We start from the raw sequence: 24,697 nt of genomic DNA on the forward strand, positions 1-24,697 counted from the left end.
GATGGCGCGCGTTCTGCCGGGTCACGGCGAGGCGGGTATCGCGGTAGCCGCGCGTTGGCCAACCGCCGCCGCCTCCAAGGCCGCCGCCGCCGCCGCCGCCTTCTCCCTTTTCCCAGCGACGCCCACGCCGCGCAGCCTGCCCTTCCGTCCGCAGCTTCCGTACTCCCTGATATGGCGCGCGCCGCTAACCTCTGATCACGTTCAGAGCGCGCACTGCAATCGATTATAGTTCGCTGTCCTGGTGCGGGTGGCGCTCCGGCGGCGATTTGCTATGACGTCGCTGGCGCGTGTTTGCGGTGGCCGGCGGAAAGCGAGAGGGTAGTTGGCTTTCCGGGTTGTGCACGGAACGTGAAGTTCGCTCTGGCTCACCGGCTGGTGACTAGCGCTAAGGTGGTTGTGCCTCGCAATATGAGCAGAGTGGTCTGGGACGGAGGCGACTCGCCGCTGTGCTGACCATGCGGCGGTGATTAATTGGAGGCGGCGTACTTGTTCTTCCTGCCTGTCTGATGTGGAGGTCCGGTGGGGTCCTGTGATACTCTGGCCCGGAGACAACTAGTTGCTGAATTTTGGAGTCGTCTCCCAGGTTGGCTCTTCAGATTTTCCCCTGAAGCCCCAGCAGCGGTTTCTGAACTTTTCTGATGTGGGACGGTGTTGTTGGAAGTTTTTGCTGTGTGTGTCGCTCGTTATTTTGTTGGTACTAATTTATTTGCTCAACTGGAGTCCTGCCCGGAGTTGCGTTCATGTATAGTACATTTGGCAGTCGATGTGTTAGGTAAACTCTGCCTAAGAAGGGCGGTTTTGTACGGTATATACATAGTGAATTACTGCTGCTTGGTATATGTGGTCTTCTGGGGCCTGAACAACACGATCTAGTCAATTTGGTTGTGTAACAGCATTTAGTGGCATGTTCTGTATTTTTTTTACTGTGTTATTATTAACTTGTTGGAATAGTCGCGTTTGGTGTCGTTAAGGCACTTCTAAGACTGTGGTTTGACTATTCATGTGCGCTTGGCTTTTCTTGTTTCGTTTTAGGAAGCGAGAATTGTTTGAGATTTGTGTGTGTTGGCTTCCGGCACTTCCTAAGAGCGCCCGAGTTAAAGGCGTTGTGGTTATCATGTGCCGTCGGGATGTTATACTGTAGTTTTGAATTTTATCTTGTGTGGATATTATCTGTCGTGTGTTACAGAACATAACCGAGTGCGTAAGTGATGGGCAGTTGTGGGAGGCATGTCGGGGAGCTCTCAGCGGTTTATTTTGGGGACGGTTTCTAGTGGGAAGGCTCCGAAGTGTTGAGAGCTCGCTCCTCTGTGATTGCGTTGGGAGTTGCCCTCGCCCTTTGGTTGTATCAAATTATTATTTTGTTATATTAATTGCCTGTATGTTGCGCTTCTTTCATTTTATGGTGTCAAGCGCCATTATCTTTCTCCAGATTTTTTCATATAAATCATTTTAAATTGTAATGCCAAGTTAACTTATTATTGGATTTTGTCTTTTGGATAAACTCTAAAAGCACTATTGTAAAAGGTTTTTGATTTTATGGTGGCAAGCCGCCGTTATTGTTTTTAAAGCTCACTCTTTAACCATTTGTTAAGTTTTGTAAGTTATATGAATCTGTTGTTACTTAAAAGACTTTAGAATTGGCAATTTAATAAACTGTGTACAGAGTCTGCTGTTTCGATATTACTGGGTGGAAATCCTTGGATAGGTATCCTATAAGAAAACACATTTCACTCCCGTCACACCTGCCGCCGCCTCTCTACTGCTACCCAGATGCCGGCCGCGGTGGTTTTGCGGTTCTAGGCACTGCAGTCCGGAACCGCGGGACTGCTACGGTCGCAGGGGCATGGATGTGCGTGATGTCCTTAGTTTAGTTAGGTTTAAGTAGTTCTAAGTTCTAGGGGACTGATGACCTAAGATGTTAAGTCCCATAGTGCTCAGAGCCATTTGAACCATTTTTTGCTACCCAGCTCACTGTACCCCGAACGTAAACACCAGAGAGGGCGCAAACCGACGATGGTAGCTTCGGACGTTCCCCAAGTCAGGGTGGACCATATAAGAGTGGCCCTCAGAACAGAGTTCCAAGATACAAAGAAACATAGAAGATGAAAGGAAATACGACTACAGTACTATCCTGATTACAGCAGACGTTGAAAGTGACCACCATTTACCTCTTGGCACTTTTGGGCCCCTGGTCAGCAAGTTGCTGAGGGCGGATCAAAGCTGCACTGCTGGAACTGCTACAGTCTTATCCGAATTTTTGTTGTTGTTGTTATGGTTTTAGGGCACAAAACTTCTACGGTCATTAGCGCCCGGTCTGTGACTTAGGAAAAGCTAAAAAAAAAAAAAACGAAACTGGAAACCAGCAGCAATGGAAACAAAACTCAAGAAAGTGGGGAAACCAAAAACAGAAGGAAAGCTTAAAAAACCACTATAGAAGGGGGGTTGTTTGTCCCCGAAAAGAGATTCAATCGGCTGATCGCGTGTCATCTACTAAAATGGAAGATATATCAGGCGACAGCTGTAGACGGGCGCGTAACGGAGTAAAATAGGGGCACTCAAGTAAACAGTGTCTCAGCGTCCACAGGTGAGAGCAGTGGGGACAAAGCGAGGGAGGATCACCGCTTAAAAGATGTCGATGGCTAAAAAGACAGTGCCCTATCCGGAGTCTAGTTAAAATTACCTCCTCCCGACGACGCGTTCGGGAGGAAGAGGTCCAAGCACAGGGAAGAGCTTTCACGTCCCGCAATTTATTATTGGGAAGTGTCGACCAATGTGCGTGCCATAAAAGAACAACACGACGACATAAAACACTCCGTAGATCGGCGAAGGGAATCGTGCGAATAGCTGGCCTAAGAAGAGAGACTGCAGCCTTGGCCGCTATATCGGCCGCCTCATTTCCACAGATACCAACATGGCCGAAATGTTCTGCCGCAGTCCTTGAAGACTACGAGGGTTGTTGCGATACACGTAAGTCTTGAGGGCTCCCCACAAAGTAATCGCACAATGACAGATCAGGAAACATGGGTGGCCAGCTAGGGCCGCGACGAGGCTGACTGCCAACAACTCAGTCAGGCATGAAGATGGTGCAAACGTGCTCCAAGGTTCGCTGGCTGTGTGGGTAGTTGCTCCATCCTGTCGGGGTGTGTTTATAGGCACACATTCAAGTCCAATCGTATCCACTCGTCCGAGCGACTTTTATTTGCCCCACACTGTACCTATATCACAATTTGAATAACACCGCCACGCGGGATTAGACGAGCGGTCTAGGGGACTCTTACCATGGACTGTGCGGCTGGTCCCGGCGGAGGTTCGAGTCCTCCCTCGGGGATGGGTGTGTGTGTTTGTCCTTAGGATGCTTTAGGTTAAGTAGTGTGTAAGCTTAGGGACTGATGAACTTAGCAGTTAAGTCCCATGAGATTAAACAAAAAAAAAAAAAAAAAAAAGAAAAAAAAACACCCTTTCGGGTATTAGGCCGCGCCATTTTATAGCGCTAAAGACAGTTTTGTCTTCCTGAGGCAGTTTCCACAGAACTCTGTCTCATAACAACGGTGATGTTGTGGAAGACTAAGTAAGTACTCCAGAGACGCAGACACCCTTCTGGTAGGCCGGCCGCTGTGCCCGAGCGGTTCTAGGCGCTTCAGCCCGGAACCGCGCGACTGCTACGGTTGCAGGTTCGATTCCTGCCTCGGGCATGGATGTGTGTGATGTCCTTAGGTTAGTTAGGTATAAGTACTTCTAAGTCTAGGGGACTGATGACTTCAGATGTTAAGTAACAGTGTTTACAGCCACTTGAACCATTTTTTAACTAATGTGAAATCACGTCCAATCTCAAACTAAAACCCTCACGACCATTATAGCGTGTGTATGAAGCAAACCTGATTTGCTTCATGATAGTAGTGTTATAGCGCCAGAATAGACACAGTCTTTCGTATGTAGAAGCACGCCTACCAACTTTATTTCGCACAATCCCTTCTTGGTGCGGCGTTTATTTTTCCGTCAGTGTAGTTACGTCCATCTGCCCCACGATATTTCGTGAAAACGGAAATCACACGGGCTTTTTGTTACCAATCGCTGGTGTTGCTCCAATCACCTACGGTAAACTGTTTCTGGACGGTGAACGACTTATTCCTTATAATCTCTGTAGACTCTAACAGACATCTCGTCCAGTGTAGGTGCTTCTCCAGTGTTGATCGATTTCCACGACCACACTTCGTTCACTCCATGCCATTTCAAGTATTGCCACTTGCATCCGCCTGGGATTCCGCGTTCGCTTACCACGTCACGCAAGCACCACGAAATGACTCCAAAAAAGTCCAGACATCAGTCTTGACGGAGTGAGACGACCGTCTCTCTCCCTCCTTCTGACAAGGGAACCTCCCCATCGCACCCCACCTCAGATTTAGTTATAAGTTGGCACAGTGGATAGGCCTTGAAAAACTGAACACAGATCAATCGAGAAAACACGAAGAAGCTGGGTGGAGCTATGAAAAAATAAGCAAAATATACTAACTGAGTAGGCGATGCGCAAGATAGGCAACACCAAGGAGAGTGTGAGTTTAGGAGCGCCGTGGTTCCGTTGGTAGCGTGAGCAGCTGCCAAAAGAGAGGTCTTTGGTTCAAGTCTTCCCTCGAGTGAAAAGTTTAATTTTTTATTTGCAGATAATTATTATCTGTCCGTCCGTCCGTCCGATGCGACGTAACTGCGCCGTAGTATGGGGACGCTACACCTAAACAAACATCGAAACACACGACGTCAGTCGACTACAGCGCACGGAAGAGAGAGTATTCCTCCTTACGAGGCTCCCTGGCTGGCAGTTGACTGTTCGCTACTTTGTACGAGAGTGCTTTAAATAAGTGAGATGAATTCCGTGGGCAATATGAACCCAGCAAATATAGCTCGCACGGTTTTGCGGTGCGGTCGCAAAGCACAGACACTAAACTTATTACAGCGAACAGAGACGTCAATGAACGAACGGACAGATCATAACTTTGTGAAAATAAAGAAAGTAAATTTTTCACCTGAGGGAAGACTTGAACCAATGACCTCTCGTTTTACAGCTGCTCACACAAACCACGGGACCACAGCGCTCCTGAGCTCAGATTATCCTTGATGTTGCCTATCTTGCGCATGGACTACTCAGTTTGTATATTTTGCTTATTTTTTCATAGTTCTACCCAACTTCTTCCTGTTTTCTCGATTGATCTGTGTTCAGTTTTTCAAGGCCTATCCACTGTGCCAACTTATAACTAAATATGAGGGGGGCGCGATGGGGAGTTTCCCTTGTGAGGAGACACTTGCCGACCGCGTCGCCGTGAAGTGCACGCTTCCTGAGCAGCAGACGCGCTTTGCGCAGAGTCTGCGCACACTTAAGTTACGTTGTGCAAGACGCGACACTTGGCTGCGACTGCGACGCTGCCCCTTCCTCTTTCCCCACCCTGGCAGACGGCGACACGGTCGCAACACGACTGGAGTCGTCGCCGTTTCCCAAGCTCCGGTCGGCGGCGGCGGATTCAAATACATAAGAAAAATAAGAATTCCGATTTTCTTGCTGTAAAAAATACTGTATGTTAATGCAACAAAGTTACATCGGCTCCCAGAGTTAGTTTTTCGATACAGATTCTCCTTTTACTTTAAAAAATTGAAAAGTATCTCTTCCGGTATTGCGTGTTTTTTTCACTGTATATTACTTCTCTATCAATTGTGAGGAAAGTAAAAGGCACAAAAAATTGATGTTTGCGTATCTTACAGTTTCACATCACAGCTTGATAATGAGGTGTCTATTTTTCCGATATTCGTCACAGTTATCCCGATACTTAATTTGCAAGTAACCTACTGAATAAAATTTGAATTGTGTACAGTGAAAAATGTGGTCGCTGGCTACTTTACGTATGGTTCACGTTAGGTCATACATCGTTGCCGATGAAAAGAAGCTAACATATCGAAATTATTTTTTAAGTTGAGATCAGATTGATATCGATCTCCGTTTCCGAGATTTGGGCTCATATATCTCCGGGAGCGTCGCGACTAGCCGCCAGTTCTGTCGACGCGCAACGAGAATCGTGTGGTCATCGCACGATAGAGAATGCATTTGTTTTGTTTCGCTGACACATTTGGACCTAATGAAACCATTTTATGTCATATATTCCTCCGGTATGAGTTACTAATATTTCTCCATATGCTCTTGACAATTTCATTTAAAATGCCACGAAACGTAGGTTTCTTAAAGCCAAGTGATCAAGCAGAACCCATTTTCTTGGTTTTGCTGAGGCATCTGAACCTGTTCCAAGCTTTCTTTCTCGTTTATTTCTCTGATACGAGTCCCGAATATTCCTCCATCTGTTTTTGCACATTTCACCTAAAATTCCAATGAAAGGTAAGTTTATTAACAATAAGCGCACGCTAGCTTCATTGCATTGTTTCAAGTTCTTGACAACAAGATAGGGTTACACCTTAAACATCTCTAGAATTTTGATTCTGAACGTCTACAGTATACACTGGCAGAAATGTGGAAGAAATAATGTCCGTGCTTGTTCACAAAATTTCCCCAAGTTATACTTGTCAGTTTCTCCCATGCAGAAACTTTTGGAACAAGCTAAGGCAACTTTCATAGCCGACTGAATCTTTATTCCCATCGAAATGAACTTCCATATTCTTGTATTCTGACAGCATACATCGTTATGGATGACATCAACATTTAATCCATTTAATCTTGCCAAGCTGCACTCAAAAGATGACTCCAGGATTTACAAAAGACGAATTTCAATTGTGAACTGTGTCAGACCAGAAGGGCCTTGTAAAACAGTAGTGCACTTTTGGCACAAGTTTTTTGAGCACCATCTTCTACCAATGAATTGAAGTGAATGTGACAAATTACTTATTGCAGCATACTGTTTGCGCAATCTGTTGAGAAACGCCTTCCTCAAAAACGAACATCTATTGATTACAGAAAGCTGTACAACAATCTGGCGGTGGTTTTTCACAACTAGAAGGTATCATCAAGATACCAATCTACCGTTTACTTTCAAAGTGAAGGTATTGTAAAATGTAACTTTCTCGTTGTACGTTAGATTGTTCATTTTATCATGTATTTGCCGTTTTCAATTTTTATCGTCACAAAAAAGAGTAATGCGAAAATTGACCTTCATTTTCATCACTCTAATTCTACATCTGCATGGATTATACTGATTTTCATAACAGGCCTGAAAAATTTGCATTAATGGGAAAATATTATATATTTCACTCACCTGCCAGTTTCAACTGTGCACCAATTTCTTCCCAAATTCTGTCTCTGAACATAGTGTCTCTATATTTAGGGTTTTCAAATCGTAAAGGCAAGGCTGTTGCGAGACCAGCTCACACAGCATCACATCCTGTGAGTGGCTCATTTCAGTTTTCCTTGACTGGCTCGACATCTTCTCGCAGCCGTACGTCTTTGTGTCGTGCGACTTCCGTCGCAACACTGCTCACTGGTGCAGTGCTGCGACAGCTGCCGCAACAGTCGCGCGTCGCATCCCAAACTCGAACTGCGCATGCGCCAGCGGACAACTTCTGACGTCACGTAGCGACCCGTCGCAGTCGCTGGTGTGCGTCGCGTCTTGGACAACGTACCTTTAGACCGTATTTAGGAGGATCGCGCGCTCCCCGTCCAGCGGGCAGCGGCAGCTGTTTGGCGCGCTCCAGCCGCCACGGCTGCCGGCTGCCGTTTTTGGCGGTTAATGAGCCCAGCCGGGCACGGTAAACCCAGATCTGCAGCCTGCCGAAACGGGACCAGGCGAGCCCGTGACGGTGGCGGCCTCGCTATCTCCCTAGATCTGGCAGCGGACAGGCTGCAGCTGCCTGCGCCCTGCACTGCTGCCCTGGGGCCCTATTCTGTATCGTTCATACCGATCGGTGTACTACGTTAGTCTCGGTAATGACGTCATTTTCGGTTCTTTATCGAAATATCCTATTCAGTAAGCTTCTGAGACCTGTCACCGAACGGTCCTCCCACCGATTTTACGGCAATTGTACCGAGAGGTTTTGGATTTCGGTGTGGCCCTGTCGATCGGTAAGCTGTGGTTTATGGACACGTAATTTGTTATTTTAAACATATTTAGCGGTTTTAGCTTTGGATTTAGTAATTGTGTTACTAAAGAATCACCGGAGGACGCATCCAGTTGGAAAGTGAATTCGTAATAGACTCTTTCCCTTTGTAAGAATCATGGTTAGGTTAGTTTGTTATTGTGGATGATTACATCCAAAAAAACGTTGTGGTCAATATTCTCTCAAAATACGTGTTTTTTTATGCAAATAAGAGTTAAGATATCATTAAATATCAAGACATCTGCTCTGCTTACGTATAATACATGAATGTGAACTGACGTTACTAGTGACTTTGTGTACTTTTTCCCACAAATGGTTTAATTAGTAACTATCGAAACGTGTTTACAACTTTCAAGAAACAATATTAAGCAATTATGTGAAGCCTGATACTGGAAACCTTCCAAACTATAACGCATTTATAACTTGCGCAGCACCATTTGGCAACGAAGTCAGCCGACGTTCCTCTATAGAAGAATACAAGATTTGAGCGCCGTGTTCCTGTTGTTTCCCGTGGCTAAGTGTTAAGCGCGCGGGAATGTGATGTGGAAGGATACAGCCGGCCCGAGTAGCCGTGCGGTTCTAGGCGCTACAGTCTGGAACCGCGTGACCGCTACGGTCGCAGGTTCGAATCCTGCCTCGGACATGGATGTATGTGATGTCCTTAGGTTAGTTAGGTTTAAGTAGTTCTAGGTTCTAGGGGACTGATAACCACAGCAGTTAAGTCCCATAGTGCTCAGAGCCATTTGAACCAATTTAGAAGGATACAGGTTCGCGCACGGAGGGATACTTTTTTTTTTCCTCCTCTTCATATATGCAGCACGTTCTGAGACATTGTTGTTTGTGTAAGTTAACATTTTTCTGCAATATTCGTTATTGCTTACGTGTAAGAGCGCACTTCTTCAGTAATGATTTCGTGATTTCTGTTTGTTTGAAAATCGAAATATGAAATTGCTGGAGATGAAATTGCTGTGAATGAAACAACCGACAGTGACCTCTATATTTTTTCTTGTCAGAAATAATTCACAATTTTTTCCGAATATGTAGTGATTTCCGAGTATGCGGTTAGACAGGAATCTAAGAGGACAACTTAGACTACTGGGAATGTAACTAGCAGCAGCCGTCTTCATAATCTTGCTTGTCACAAATATTTATCTGTGATCAAATTCTCAACCACAGTAGACAGAGATGAAAGCTCTCTGCCGTAATATTTTTAGACTGTAGCACCATATACAAAACATTTTCATTCATGACATGCATGTTATAAACTTCGACGAACTGCAGGAGCTCTAGAAAATGCGTTTTTTTCAATTCTGTTTTTAAGACCCAAATCGTTGACGTATCATATAGGTAAGTAAGCTACTTAATCATTTGGATCTCTAGGAGCGAGTTATAACCACTTTGTTTTATTCATTGAAACTCTCAATCAATTTTTCTGGTGTTTTTATAGTTGTATTAGTACAATGTGGTACTACATACTATTTGTAACTCATTTTCCGAGACGTAAAATCCAAAACACGATGTCAGTGTGAATGAGAATAAGATGACATAATACGGCATTTACGAAATCTGCAGAATACAGTCAAATACGCTATCGTTATTACACATGCATGGAAACATGCGGTCAGGCAAACTGTAAAAATGTCTATGCATTTCCGCTGAGAATCATGGAAATGGATATGCTGCGCCTGATACGGTTAAGGAGGAGGCAAGGGCGATGAAGGCGGGCAAGTCAGCTCGATGGAATGCGGCGTCGTGGGTTATGGCAACGTAAACGCAATTTTCTGTACTTGGAAGAATAGCGCGCCTGTTTCGTGTGCTAGCCGCTTTGTGTTCGTGGCGCTGTGCGCGCTGCAGTGCGCATGCGCGGATCTGCGGCCGCTTGCTTTTGATTGGCTTGCGCGACGCGAACCGACAATAGCGCTTCGGTTCTCTAGACCCGAACGGTATCGCTCCCGAAAAGCATACTGAATAATGCACGGGCTCTAATTCGAGTACTGGACCGTTCGGCGCTCTTGAGTACCGAATCGATCGGCACAATGGCGGAAAGATACAGAATAGGCAACCTGGTCACTCACACTTCTTTTACATTCAGTACGCCGCCGAAGAGAATGAGACGCAAGCTGAGCAGACAAAAGATATTGGTCACCTCCTGTGACCAAAATGGTACTGAAACACATGACGACAGACTGAATGCCGAAATAGTAAATGTCTTTTTTCCAAAGCTGTTTCACATAGGAAGACTCCACTATAGTTCCTTCTCTAGATTATCGCACAGATGACAGAATGGTAGATATCGAAATAGATGACAGAGGGATAGAAAAACAATTAAAATCGCTCAAAAGAGGAAAGGCCGCTGCACCTGATGGGATACCAGTTCGATTTTTACACAGAGTATGCAAAGGAACTTGCCCCCCTTCTTGCAGTGGTGTACTGTAGGTCTCTAGAAGAGCGTAGCGTTCCAAAGGATTGGAAAAGGGCACAGGTCATCCCCGTTTTCAAGGAGGGACGTCGAACAGGTGTGCAGAACTATAGACGTGTATCTCTAACGTCGATCAGTTGTATAATTTTGGAAGACGTACTATGTTCGAGTATAATGACTTTTCTGGAGACTACAAATCTACTCTGTAGGAATCGGCATGGGTTTCGTAAAAGACGATCGTGTGAAGCCCATCTCGCGCTATTCTTCCACGAGACTCAGAGGGCCATAGACACGGGTTCCCAGGTAGATGCCGTGTTTCTTGACTTCCGCAAGGCGTTTCATATGGTTCCCCACAGTCGTTTAATGAACAAACTACGAGGATATGGACTATCAGACCAATTGTGTGATTGGATTGAAGAGTTCCTAGATAACAGAACACAGCATGTCATTCTCAATGGAGAGAAGTCTTCCGAAGTAGGAGTGATTTCAGGTGTGCCGGAGCGGAATGTCGTAGGACCGTTGCTATTCACAATATATATAAATGACCTTGTGGATAACATCCGAAGTTCACTCAGGCTTTTTGCGGATGATGCTGTAGTATATCGAGAGGTTGTAACAATGGAAAATTGTATTGAAATGCAGGAGGATCTGCAACGAATTGACGCATGGTGCAGGGAATGGCAATTGAATCTCAATGTAGACGAGCGTAATACGCTGCGAATACATTGAAGGAAAGATCCTTTATCATTTAGCTACAATATAGTAGGTCAGCAACTGGAAGCAGTTAATTTCATAAATTATCTGGGAGTAGGCATTAGGAGTGATTTAAAGTGAAATGACCATATAAAATTAATCGTAGGTAAAGCACATGCCAGACTGACATTCATAGGAAGAATCCTAAGGAAATGCAGTCTAAAAACCTAGGAAGTAGGTTACAATACACTTGTTCGCCCGAGGCAGGATTCGAACGTGCGACCGTAGCGGTCGCGCGGTTCAAGACCGAAGCGCATAGAACAGTTCGACCACAACGGCCAGCTGGGTGGGTGGGGGTGGGGGGGGGGGGGAGGGGAGGGGGCGGTGGGGGGGGGGGGAGGGAACAGACTCCATATTAATGTCGACTAACAGGTGTCCGGACACTTTCGATCATATAGTGTATCTTTAACGCGACCATGCTCCTCGCTTTCGTACGCCGGCCCAGGACTCGACAGACTCCATTCTACTTATTTAGACGATGCCTGCTGTTCGGTCTGGCCGTGCCGCATTTCAGAGTCAACCATCGATGGAAAAAAAAGGGTACACCGCCCCAGCTAACCTTACATCCTGAACTGCTGCGTACGAATCTGTTTCAAGCGAGAGTCATCAGTCCCCCCCCCCCCCCTTCCCCACTCCCTTTACACTGAAGCGCGACAGAAAATATAGAATGAGTTTGGGCAGAAGCGAGAGACGCTACCTTGCGAAAGGATGTTCCCGTGTAGTCGGGCGGCCGCTTTCTCGCGCACACACACATGTGCCGGGTGCGTGGCGTGGCGTGGCGCTACCTTTCGCCTCTCGCGCTCCCTGGCCGTCCATCAATCGCTTCTCGGCGCACCCAGCAACCTACATATGCACGTCGGGCGTCTGCAGTGCGCGGCCAGTGAAATCGAACGCAGCCGCGGTGGCGTCAGCCTCGCGTTTGCTGCTCGGCGGGCAGTGCGTTGCAGGCAGATGCGCGCGCTCTGCCTGCCTCGCAATAAGGAGCACCAAAAGCATCGTCCGCTTTCGCCCTCGCCGAAGCGTGTATAATGCACGCGACGGGAACTCTTTTGACGTATGTTTTAGGGTTCCGTGCGTCAGTCGGTAAAAACGGAAACCTTGTATGATCATTTTGTTCTCTGTCTGTGTGTCTGACAATTAAAAACCCATATATTTCGGAACGAGTAGACGCATTGACTTGAAATTTTTCACGTCCTAATAAGGTGTACGGTCCTTTGGCGGTATACTAAATGAAAGGTTCTAACTCAATGCAATCGAAAGATTCGGCCATTCATGCCACATGTTTTGATAATCTCAAACTCACTCATCAAAACCTATGAGGACTTCCTGTTGACGTAGAATTGTAGTCGGAAATAAAAAAAGAAAATTTAGCTCTCTGCTAAAGGGGGACACCAGTTATCCAACGGGAGCCGACTTTCAAAGTCTCAAGAGCCAGTATTAAGTGAAGAAATTGGAGATATTCTTCAGCACTTCACGTACCCTCCTTAGAGGCTGCGACAGTATTAGATCATCTACGTCACGCACAAGAGCATTTAAGCAGTCATTCATCCCGCGTTCCATCCGCGAACTAGTGAAGATACGATGAGCTGCTGTTTTAACTCGTCTGGTTGAATGTCTATCACAGTTAAAGCTATCCTCACACGGGACGAGGCGATTAACGTTGACGTGGAAGCGAACGGGACATCTGACATCACGAAAGAGAACGAAATTAGAATTATATATTAATACATTTCATAATGTGGGGCCACAGTCATAATATATATCTTTAAAGTCAGTACCGCCATTACACTGTTTTCTACTTGCAGTGTTACATTTACACGATCATGATTTCGGCTTTAAAGTGCCATTATCAAGTGTTTTAATGTTATGCAGTGCCTAAGATGGCATACTGTCGTATTAGAAATACACTATTAGACACATTGTCTAAGGGTCAATACTTCGGTAAAAGCCTACTGCTTTGTTTTATCACTGAGTATACCATTTTGAGTCGTGATTTGCGCTCTCAGCGCTCTCCAGTGGCCGTTGTCGGAATTATCTGCCTCTCAAACCATACAATTTCTTTACGAAAATGGACGCCCACAAAACAGTTAGGTTAACTCCGTTAGTGGTTGTCGAAGAAGAACGGAGAAAATCGCGAAGAAGAGTCTGAATTCGTCGATGGCTTGGAACAGTGAACTGCTGATGCAGAAACAATGTATAATACTGTACAACGATGTCAGATACATACCAGTACAACTTACTCCGTAACTGATATTTCTACCATTTTCGGTTTTAAATTGAATATAGTGGAAGGTATAATGCCTGATGTCCGTTTGCGCATGCATAATACCCATATTCTCGATGTCGCATTGACTGTCAGCGCTCTGAAATAACATACTTCATCACATAGATTTGAAAATCTACATTCGTTCCATAATTTCATTCGAATGGAGGAAGAGATTTTTCCGAAGCAGATCATCATCATCATCATCATCATCATCATCATCATCATCCGTTTGATCCCTTAAGTTACTACCGGAAATTTCCAAAATTTCCGTAAGCCAGTTCATAAACCCAAATATATGCATTTACATACAGGGTGACACTTATTGAACTATATGAAATAAAATCGCCATTACTTCCGAATGGTTTCGTTAAGACGTTCAAACCGCACGGTTGGCCGTGGGGCATGATTCGAATTAGTCTGGTTTGGTTTAGCAACGAAGCCCACTTACATTTTGATGGGTTAGTCAATAAGAAAAATTGGCACAGTTCGCGATCGAGAAATCTCTTCAACGTCAACGGGTGACTGTCAGGTGTGCAACGTCCACTCACAGGATAATCGGTGCGATATTCCTTGATGGCACGGTGACTATCAAATGGTAAGTGAAGGTTTTGGAAGATGATTTCACCCTCATTATTCAAATGACCCTGATTTCGACAACATGGTTGATGAAAGACGGAGCTCGACTACCATCGATGCAGCAGAGTGTTTGATGTCCTGGAGGAGAACTTTGGGGACAGCAATCTGGCTGTGCGGTACCCCGAGGCCACTTGCCTGAGCCTCGATTGGCCACCATATTCTCCGCATCTCAGCACATGCGACTTCTTTTTGTGGGGCTGTATTAAAAACAAGGTGTGCAGCAGCAACATCCACGTTCCGACGATTCAGCGGGAGCCGGCCGCTATGGCCGAACGGTTCTAGGCACTTCAGTCCGGAACCGCGCTGGTGCTACGGTCGCAGGTTCGAATCCTGCCTTGGGCATAAATGTGTGTGATGTCCTTAGGTTAGTTAGGTTTATGTAGTTCTAAGTCTAGGGGACTGATAACCTCAGATGTTAAGTCCCATAGTGCTCAGAGCCGTTTTGAACTTCAGCAGGTCATGGAGAATTTCGCTATTCGTCTGCGCCACATGATCGTCAATGATGGCCGGTATATCGAATATCTCACAACCTAAATCCGAATATTAGTAGTGACGTTTACATGTCGAATAAAGTGTGTGTACGCCGTAGTTTGTAACTGATTTACGTTTTCGTCGTTTAGTTCAACAATTGTCACCCTTAATGCTACAGAAAGTTTCGTAATAGCCAAAATTTCCACTGTATAATTCATGTTTACTTTCTGACAGACTAGCTGTCAAGTTAAAATCTCTGGCTACTGGGGAAAATTACATTCGTTGGACTTTGCAACAAGAATAGTAGCACATACACTATTTATAGTAAATAATGCGCCTTTGAGATAATATTTGTATTGGTTCAAATGGCTCTGAGCACTATGGGACTTAACATCTTAGGTCATTAGTCCCCTAGAACTTAGAACTAGTTAAACCTAACTAACCTAAGGACATCACACACATCCATACCCGAGGCAGGATTCGAACCTGCGACCGTAGCAGTCCCGCGGTTCCGGACTGCAGCGCCTAGAACCGCTCGGCCACCATGGCCGGCGACACTGCAAGTCTTACGAGTACCAGCAGCCGTCTTCGGCGGGGAGCGAATAACTATTTCTGACGAGTTTTAATAATTCTTGATTGCGCGTTTAAATCCCTTCAAGTTCTCGATGGCACACGACAAATTTACGACCTTCAGTCGGTACCTTTTTAATTAAATACCGAAGTATCGCCGGCCCTGCACGGAACCGACCGTCCCCGAAGTGTGGTGTACAAGCCTTCTAGTGTGGCGATACAAGTTTGTTGCAAGTCCCGTACATCTCGTTAGCCCCGAATTCTAAGCTGTGACATCACCAACTCCTCGTCCACGTGCGTTTTCACGTCCCGTGAGAGGACGGCTTATGGATGACGGCACCGTGGCAACGCATCGGTGCCGTCGAGAAAGCTGAAGTGTATCTTCGAAAGGAGCAGAGCCGCTCGTTACACCAACAAGAAATGCAGATGATAAACGGATATTCATTGGACACATATCTTATACTAGAACTGACATATGATTACATAGATCCTGAGAAATCAGTACCCAGAACAACCACCTCTGGCCGTAATAACGGCCTTCATACGCCTCGGCATTGAGTTAAACAGAGCTTGGATGGCGTGAACAGGTACAGCTGCCCATGCAGCTTCGACACGATACCACAGTTCATCGAGAGTAGTGACTGGCGTATTGTCAAGAGCCAGTTGCTCGGCCACCACTGACCAGACGTTTTCAGTTGGTGAGAGATCTGGAGAACGTTCTGATCAGGGCAGCAGTCGTATATTTTTTGTATCCAGAAAATCCTGTACAGCACCTGCAACATGCGGTCGTGCGTTATCCTGCTGAAATGTAGCGTTCCGCAGGGATCGAATGAAGGGTAGAGCCACGGGTCGTAACACATCTGAAATGTGACGTCCACTGTTCAAAGTGCCGTCAATGCGAACAGGTGGTGACCGAGACGTGTAACCAATGGCACCGCATACTATCACGCCCGGTGATACGCCAGTATGGCAATGAGGAATATACGCTTCCAATGTGCGTTCACCGCGATGTCGCCAAACACGGATGCGGCCATCATGATGCTGTAAACAGAACCTGGATTCATCCGAAAAAATGACGTTTTGCCATTCGTGCACCTAGGTTCGTCGTTGAGTACACCATCGCAGGCGCTCCTGTCTGTGATGCAGCGTCAAGGGTAACCGCAGCCACGGTCTCCGAGCTGATAGTCCATGCTGCTGCAAACGTCGTCGAACTGTTCGTGCAGATGGTTGTTATCTTGCATACGTCCCCATCTGTTGACTCATGGATCGAGACGTGGCTGCACGATCCGTTACAGCCATGCGGGTAAGATGCCTGACATCTCGACTGCTAGTGATACGAGGCCGTTGGGATCCAGCACGGCGTTCCGTATTACCCTCATGAGCCCACCGATTCCATATTGTGCTAACAGTCATTGGATCTCGACCAACGCGAGCAGCAATGTCGCGATACGATAAACCGCAATCGCGATAGGCTACAATCCGACCTTTATCAAAGTCGGAAACGTGATGGTACGCATTTCTCCTCCTTACACAAGGCATCACAACAACGTTTGACCAGGCAACGCCGGTCAACTGCTGTTTGTGTATGAGAAATCGGTTGGAAACTTTCCTCATGTCAGCACGTTGTAGGTGTCGCCACCGGCGCCAACCTTGTGTGAATGCTCTGAAAAGCTAATCACTAGCGTATACAGTATCTTCTTCCTGTCGGTTAAATTTCGCGTCTGTAGCACGTCACCTTCGTGGTTAGCAATTTTAATGGCCAGTAGTGTATAAACAAGGAGCCTGCTGTGTGCGTAGCACTCAGTCCGTGACGTCACCAGAGGCAACCGCCGGGCACCTTTCACGTACGCCACGACCTCACTCATAATCGTGACTGGAGCGGCGGTCCGCGGCGCACGCGCGGAGCGTCCGGCCGGCAGCCAGTCGGCAAGTGTTTACTGGAGGAGATTAGCGCCGGAGCTGGACTGGTGCGGGCGCCGGCAGCCGGCAGCTGGGGCGCCGGCGCTGCGGCTGGAGCTGGAGCGGCCGCCGTGACTGGTTTGATGGGCCGGAGCGGCGGGCGAGGAAGGCGTCCTTGCTCTGGAAGAGGCCGCCGTCCATCAGCGCTCCAGCCGCAGCCACTGGAGAGGGACGGGGCGGCCTCGCCCGCCGCGCTGTTTATGCCCGCCATTACGCGCCTCTCGCGCTTCCTGCTGCAGAGACGCTGCTTCCAAATACGAAGTCCGCGCACGTCCCACACCTGTGATCGACAGCCCTCGGAATCCAGTTGCCCCGACTAATAGCGTCGTATCTCCTGCCGCAGTTCTTTAACACCTGTCTCGTAAACGCAGGTTGGTCGCTCACCTTAGCCATACCCGATGCCTAACAGGGTAAAGCACTCCGTAGCCAACGAACCAGACGTGTCTAGATTCCACTGCACAGATACTGCCCCAGCAAAGAGGGAAGAGAGCAACGCTGAGGCGAATGAACCCGCGACTGTATTTCCACATCAACTGTAGAATATACCAGAACAAATGAAAAATTATGCCGAACCCGGATTTCCCGCTTGTCGCGAGCAGTCGTTTTAACCGCCTCGGACATCCGTGCACGCTTGCAGAAGCCGCCTAAATCTGTAGTTCTCGCGGTGTCTTCTCTTCCTTGTGCCCGTTCTATCTTATCGTGATTCCTGCGCACTGTCAGACACTGTCTTCAGACGCATCACTTCAGGAATCATGGTAATACAAATGTTCGAATGTAGGTGAATTCCTAAGGGACGAAACTGCTGAGGTCATCGAGCCCTATCGAATCCTGCCTCGGGCATGGATGTGTGTGATGTCCTTAGGTTAGTTATGTTTAAGTAGTTCTAAGTTCTAGGGGACTGATGACCGCAGATGTTAAGTCCCATAGTGCTCAGAGCCATTTGAACCATCGAGCCCTAGAGTTACACACTACTTAAACTTAAACTAAAACTACAGGGTGATTCAAAAAGAATACCACCACTTTAAAAATGTGTATTTAATGAAAGAAACATAATATAACCTTCTGTTATACATCATTACAAAGAGTATTTAAAAAGGTTTTTTTTTTTCACTCAAAAACAAGTTCAGAGATGTTCAATATGGCCCCCTCCAGACACTCGAGCAATATCAACCCGATACTCCAACTCGTTCCACACACTCTGTAGCATATCAGGCGTAACAGTTTGGATAGCTGCTGTTATTTCTCGTTTCAAATCATCAATGGTGGCTGGGAGAGGTGGCCGAAACACCATATCCTTAACATACCCCCATAAGAAAAAATCGCAGGGGGTAAGATCAGGGCTTCTTGGAGGCCAGTGATGAAGTGCTCTGTCACGGGCTGCCTGGCGGCCGATCCATCGCCTCGGGTAGTTGACGTTCAGGTAGTTACGGACAGATAAGTGCCAATGTGGTGGCGCTCCATTTTGCTGAAATATGAATTGTTGTGCTTCTTGTTCGAGCTGAGGGAACAGCCAATTCTCTAACATCTCCAGATTCTGTAATCCAGTTACAGTAGCACCTTCGAAGAAAAAGGGACCAAAAACTTTATTGGCTGAAATTGCACAGAAAACGTTCACCTTAGGCGAGTCACGTTCATACTGAGTCGTTTCCCGCGGATTCTCAGTGCCCCATATACAGACATTGTGACGGTTGACTTTCCCGTTAGTGTGGAAAGTTGCTTCATCACTAAACACAATCTTTGAAACGAAAGATTCATCTGTTTCCATTTGAGCAAGGATAAAATCACAGAAATCGATTCTTTTAATCTTCTCAGCTGCAGACAGTGCTTGAACCAATTTCAGACGATAAGGTTTCATAACTAACCTTTTTCGTAGGACTCTCCATACAGTTGATTGTGGAATTTGCAGCTCTCTGCTAGCTCTGCGAGTCGATTTTCCTGGGCTGCGAACAAATGCTTGCTGGATGCGTGCTACATTTTCATCACTCGTTCTCGGCCGTCCAGAACTTTTCCCTTTGCATAAACACCCATTCTCTGTAAACTGTTTATACCAACGTTTAATACACCACCTATCAGGAGGTTTAACGCCATACTTCGTTCGAAATGGACGCTGAACAACTGTCGTCGATTCACTTCTGCCGTACTCAATAACACAAAAAGCTTTCTGTTGAGCGGTCGCCATCTTAGCATCAACTGACGCTGACGCCTAATCAACAGCGCCTCAAGCGAACAAATGTACAACTAAATGAAACTTTATAGCTCCCTTAATTCGCCGACAGATAGTGCTTAGCTCTGCCTTTTGTCGTTGCAGAGTTTTAAATTCCTAAAGTTGTGGTATTCTTTTTGAATCACCCTGTATTTTGTGTTGACTGTAGCAGAGGACATATGGCAGCCCCTAGTGGCTTTGTTGGATTTTATTTTAATTCTATCTGACGCTGTCAGGTATGACCGCAAAATGGTTCAAATGGCTCTGAGCACTATGCGACTTAACATTTGAGGTCATCAGCCCCCTAGAACTTAAACCTAACTAACCTAAGGACATCACACACATCCATGCCCGAGGCAGGATTCGAACCTGCGACCGTAGCGGTCGCACGGTTTCAGACTGAAGCGCCTAGAACCGCTCGGCCACAACGGCCGGCGTATGACCGCAGCTTTCGTATTTTTTGGTACGTTATGCTGTAACATTTAGTATTAATTTTGTCCGAAGAAGGTGACACGGAAACCTAGGTCACAAATTAATTGTGTTCGCGACTGAGGGCTGTGTTTTTCAAAATTTTGTGAACTAAAACTAACATATTCTAGGAACAACACACACGCCCATGCCTGAGGGAGGAACTTCCGTCGGGAGGAGCGGCGCAATCCGTGACATGGTGTCTCAAACCGCGCGGCCACTCCGCGCGGCACACGCGGTAATATAGTTCGAGCACAAGGGAGAATAGACATCAGGTCAAATAGAGATTTGGGAGGCAGCCAATCTACCGATTCCCATAAGAGTAATGAGTATGGTGGGCAGGCGCACTGGAAATGTAGTGTGTGGACAGGAAGTTGGAAAGTGTGCGTCTGACGGAGAGCGTGCCAGAGCTAAGTCCCTGCAGTCGCACTATCGTCTGTGTACTCGGTGGTTTAGTTGGTTAGAGCGTTGCCATATAAGCAGGAGGTTCCCGGTTCGAGTCCTGGTCAAGGCACACATTTTTCAATTGTTCCCGTTGATATTTGTCAACGCCTGTAAGCAGCTGAAGGTCTAGATTTCATTATAATTTCATTTTTCTAGAGCTGGAAGATCACCAACGATATCTGTACAGATACCAGCTTCATATATCCTAAATGGGTTGTGGCCGCTGCCTGCATGGTGGGTTTACTACTAAAGTAATACCCACCCCACGGCTTGCATTTCCAACATCGTTTGCAAGAAAGCCTGTTACGATGATCAGTTCTCCCTATGTGGACTGGTGCCAATGAAATATTTTCATTTTGAGTGAGGAAGTTGGTGACTGAAAATTCGTGAAAAGATCTCGCCTTTGTTTTAATGATTGCCATCCCAAATCGCTTATCATGTCCGTGAACTCTGTCGCCTATTTCGTGATAATACAGAACGAGCTACCCTTCTTTGAACTTTTTTGATGTCCTTCGTTAATATTATCTGGTAAGGACCCCACACGGCACAGTACTACTCTGATGGAGGACGAACAAGCGTTGTGTAGGCACTCTGTTTAGTAGACCTACTGCGTCTTCTATGTGATCTGCCAACGAAGCGTAGTCTTTGGTTTGCCTTCCACACAACATTATCTATGTGATCGTTGCAGCTCAAGTTGTTCCTAACTGGAATTCCTAGGTAGCTACTCGAATTCAAAAATGGTTCAAGCCGGCCGAAGTGGCCGTGCGGTTAAAGGTGCTGCAGTCTGGAACCGCAAGGCCGCTACGGTCGCAGGTTCGAATCCTGCCTCGGGCATGGATGTTTGTGATGTCCTTAGGTTAGTTAGGTTTAACTAGTTCTAAGTTCTAGGGGACTAATGACCTCAGCAGTTGAGTCCCATAGTGCTCAGAGCCATTTTTGAAATGGTTCAAACGGCTCTAAGCACTATGAGACTTAACATCTGAGGTCATCAGTCCCCTAGACTTAGAACTACTTACACCTAACTAAACTAAGGACATTACACACACCCATGCCCGAGGCAGGATTAGAACCTGCGACCGTAGCACCAGCGCGGTTCCGGACTGAAGCGCCGAGAGCCGCTCGGCCACAGCGACCGGCTTACTCGAATTAATAGTCTTTAGATATCTGTGTCTTACCGTGTAATCGAAATTTAAAGGACTTCTTTTTTTTTTTTTTTACTCAGGTGGATGACATCACACTTTCTCAACGTTGTACAGGAGGCTGCGAAGTAAGCATTCTGATTGGCTGGAAGTCCTAAAAATCAAATAATTTCGCGAAATCGGCCGGGAGCAAAAATGAGTTTGAGATAGCAAGTCGTGAACCTTCTGCAATGGAATTTATGTTTCATAAATGCTTATCATTTCAGAAATCTAGAGTTCATAATGTTTCTTGACAAACGAATTAACTTTCCCGTTACGGAAACCCCATAAAGTATTTCAAAGTGAGTTTCAGTGAGCAGGGTTCGAATTCTGTTTTGGCACTTTGCAGTGTTTCTCTGCTAGTGTTGCGCGTTAACGAGTTTGAACTTGTTCAGTAGAAGAAACCCTCAGAGCTGAGCGTAGAGGTATCAGCAAGCTCTAGATATTTTTGAATAAACGTGTCTGTCGGTTGGGTTGTCGTCAGATCGACAATGGTTGGGCCGACTGCCTGTCTCACGTAAGCGATGGTTAGTGTTTGAATTCCAGGCCGACCCTCGGAACTTCTGAGCGCCCTTGGGCGTACAGCCTTTTCTTATTGTTTGTACTTGGATCGCTTTCAGCCGATTTTTAGATTAAGGTCGTTTTGCCCTTAAGGCGTCAGATGGTTTGGGCCTTCAGCCTAATTTAAGAACTGTTTTACCTAAAGCCTTTGGCATTTTTAAAATTAATGTTATTGAGTCGTAAGTGTTGGGCATTCAGCCGATTTTGAATTTAAGTTGTTTTGTTCGAGAAGTGTCAGATTCTTTGGGCCTTCAGCCTAATTAAGGAACTGTTTTAAGATAACGCTTTGCCTTTTAAATTTCTGATTCTAGTTGAGCTTTAAGTTGTTGGCTTTGTTCAAATGTTCATATGTGTATGAAATCTTATGGGACTTATCTGCTAAGGTCATCAGTCCCTAAGCTTACACGCTACTTAACCTAAATTATCCTAAGGACAAACACACACACCCATGCCCGAGGGAGGACTCGAACCTCCGCCGGGACCAGCCGCACAGTCCATGACCGCAGCGCCCTAGACCGCTCGGCTAATCACGCGCGGCGTTGTTGGCTTTCACCTGTTTTTAAATTAAAGTGGGCTTGCCCTTAAGGCATGAGATAGTACGGCGCAGTCAGCCGCTAATTAAGTTCCGAAACTAAAGCCGTGTTTTTTTTTTTAATTTTCTTGGCTCTTGTAATGGTTGATCAAATAAAAGGTTATATCCAGAATGAGATTTTCACTCTGCAGCGGAGTGTGCGCTGATATGAAACTTCCTGGCAGATTAAAACTGTGTGCCGGACTGAGACTCGAACTCGGGACCTTTCCCTTTCGCGGGCAGGTTCTCTACCAACTGAGCTACCCAAGTACGACTCACGCCCCGTCCTCACAGCTTTTATCTGCCAGGAAGTTTCGTATCAGCGCACACTCCGCTGCAGAGTGAAAATCTCATTCTGGAAACATCCCCCAGGCTGTGGCTAAGCCATGTCTCCGCTGTATCCTTTCTTTCAGGAGTGCTAGTTCTGCAAGGTTCGCAGGAGAGCTTCTGTAAAGTTTGGAAGGTATGAGACGAGGTACTGGCAGAAGTAAAGCCGTGAGGACGGGGCGTGAGTCGTGCTTGGGTAGATCAGCTGGTAGAGCACTTGCCCGCGAAAGGCAAAGGTCCCGAGTTCGAGTCTCGGTCCGGCACACAGTTTTAATCTGCCAGCAAGTTTCAAAAGGTTGTATGTTCGAGTGTAACTGACACCCGGTTATTTTTGCCCCTTTCTACAACTTAAACTACCTGTTCTGCGGGTTTAATAGGGCGTCTCACAGTCGTTTATTAGTCTGTGCATCTACCGATTTTCATCCCATTCGGATAATCTCCTCGTCGTGCGTCGTTTCATTTTTTCTGTCTTAGACGGTGTATTGGTTTGTCAGTGTAGCAGTGGAGACATATATTCCGGGGTCACTAACAAACGTTTCCAATTAAATCCTCGAAACTATGCGTCTCTTAATTCGTGTGGCACGCCGCCAAGAGTGCGTGGATTGGCCGGCTGATGTAGCCGAGCGGTTCTAGGCGCTTCAGTCTCGAACCGCGCTGCTGCTACGGTCGCAGGTTCGAATCCTGCCTCGGGCATGGATGTGTGCGATGTCCTTATGTTAGTTAGGTTTAAATAGTTGTAAGTGTAGGGGACTGATGACCTCAGATGTTAAGTCCCGTAGTGCTTAGAGCCATTTGAACCATTTTTTTGCGTGGATTCGGGTCGCGGCTGCGAGTGTGTGGCTTCGAGTGACGCCTCTGAGTCGCCTACGAACGGACGGAAGGAACCTAGAGGTGGGCGACAGTTGTAAAATGTCACGTCGCACCTTTCCCCTCGGCGTGTCGTCGGCAGCGTAAACACACCTGAGCCCCTGCTTGGCGGGACATCTCCACGCGCCGCCCTCCGCCGGCAGGCTCCCGTAGCGTCACGCAGCCAATTAGCTTTCCATTATGAAGTCGCTGGCTGCCGCCTTTGTTCAGGGAACCGGTTTTGCGCGAGTCCCCCCACAGGCGCCGGCGACCGTCCTCGCGTCCGCGGCGGCGCCTGTGTTACTTTGTAATGACCGAAATAGACACCGCTTACAAGCGTGCTTACACCGGCCTCCCCCCATTGTGGTTCAGGCGGCTTCACTGCCAGGGTACAGGAGGCATCCGGTCGCTGGTGGCTCTTTGAGAGGAGAAACAGGACTGGTGGTGGCCGCAAGCGGAAGGTGCGGCAGTGCAACACATTATCTTCTCTCCGTTCACGAGCTTGAGAAGCTGGTAGCTGATGGCGTTAGAGGGGAAGGCCTCATCTCTGATTTACGAAAACGTCTGCTGTAGAGGTCCTTTCTGTCTTTTAGTAAACAGAACACCTGCTCGCGGAGTGTTGCTTCGGATACTCCATCTGATCAAAAGTCTCTGGAAACTTATTACTGGACATTAAACTCCCGCCTCTGTGCCGACTGAGAGCCGTGGTAAAAATTGCTGTTTTGAAGAGCGCGCCGCAGCGCGTAGTGTGAAGCAGTCGCCCTCCGTTTCTGGCGGTGGCGCCGCCGTGGTAATCGCAGCTTTGCTGTCTTCCTACGGAAGGAAAGGGGAAAGGTTGCCTGTTCACGAGCATTTAAGGGGCGCTTTGAGCTCGCCAAGGGGTCAGTTGGTCAGCCGGGTCAGTGTGGGGCAGTCAGTGTCTGTCTGTCGTCCGGAGTGCTAG

General features: G+C 46.9%; 1 protein-coding gene across 1 annotated transcript in view; it reads right to left on the bottom strand.

The window, feature by feature from the left end:
• LOC126473736 (uncharacterized) overlaps positions 1-24,697 on the bottom strand; it is a 418,605-nt gene that overhangs the window by 251,398 nt on the left and 142,510 nt on the right. The gene's annotated exons all lie outside the window — the stretch shown is intronic.

The sequence above is a fragment of the Schistocerca serialis genome, chromosome 4, assembly GCF_023864345.2.
Source record: "Schistocerca serialis cubense isolate TAMUIC-IGC-003099 chromosome 4, iqSchSeri2.2, whole genome shotgun sequence".
In the NCBI taxonomy this organism is placed as follows: Eukaryota; Metazoa; Arthropoda; class Insecta; order Orthoptera; family Acrididae; genus Schistocerca; species Schistocerca serialis.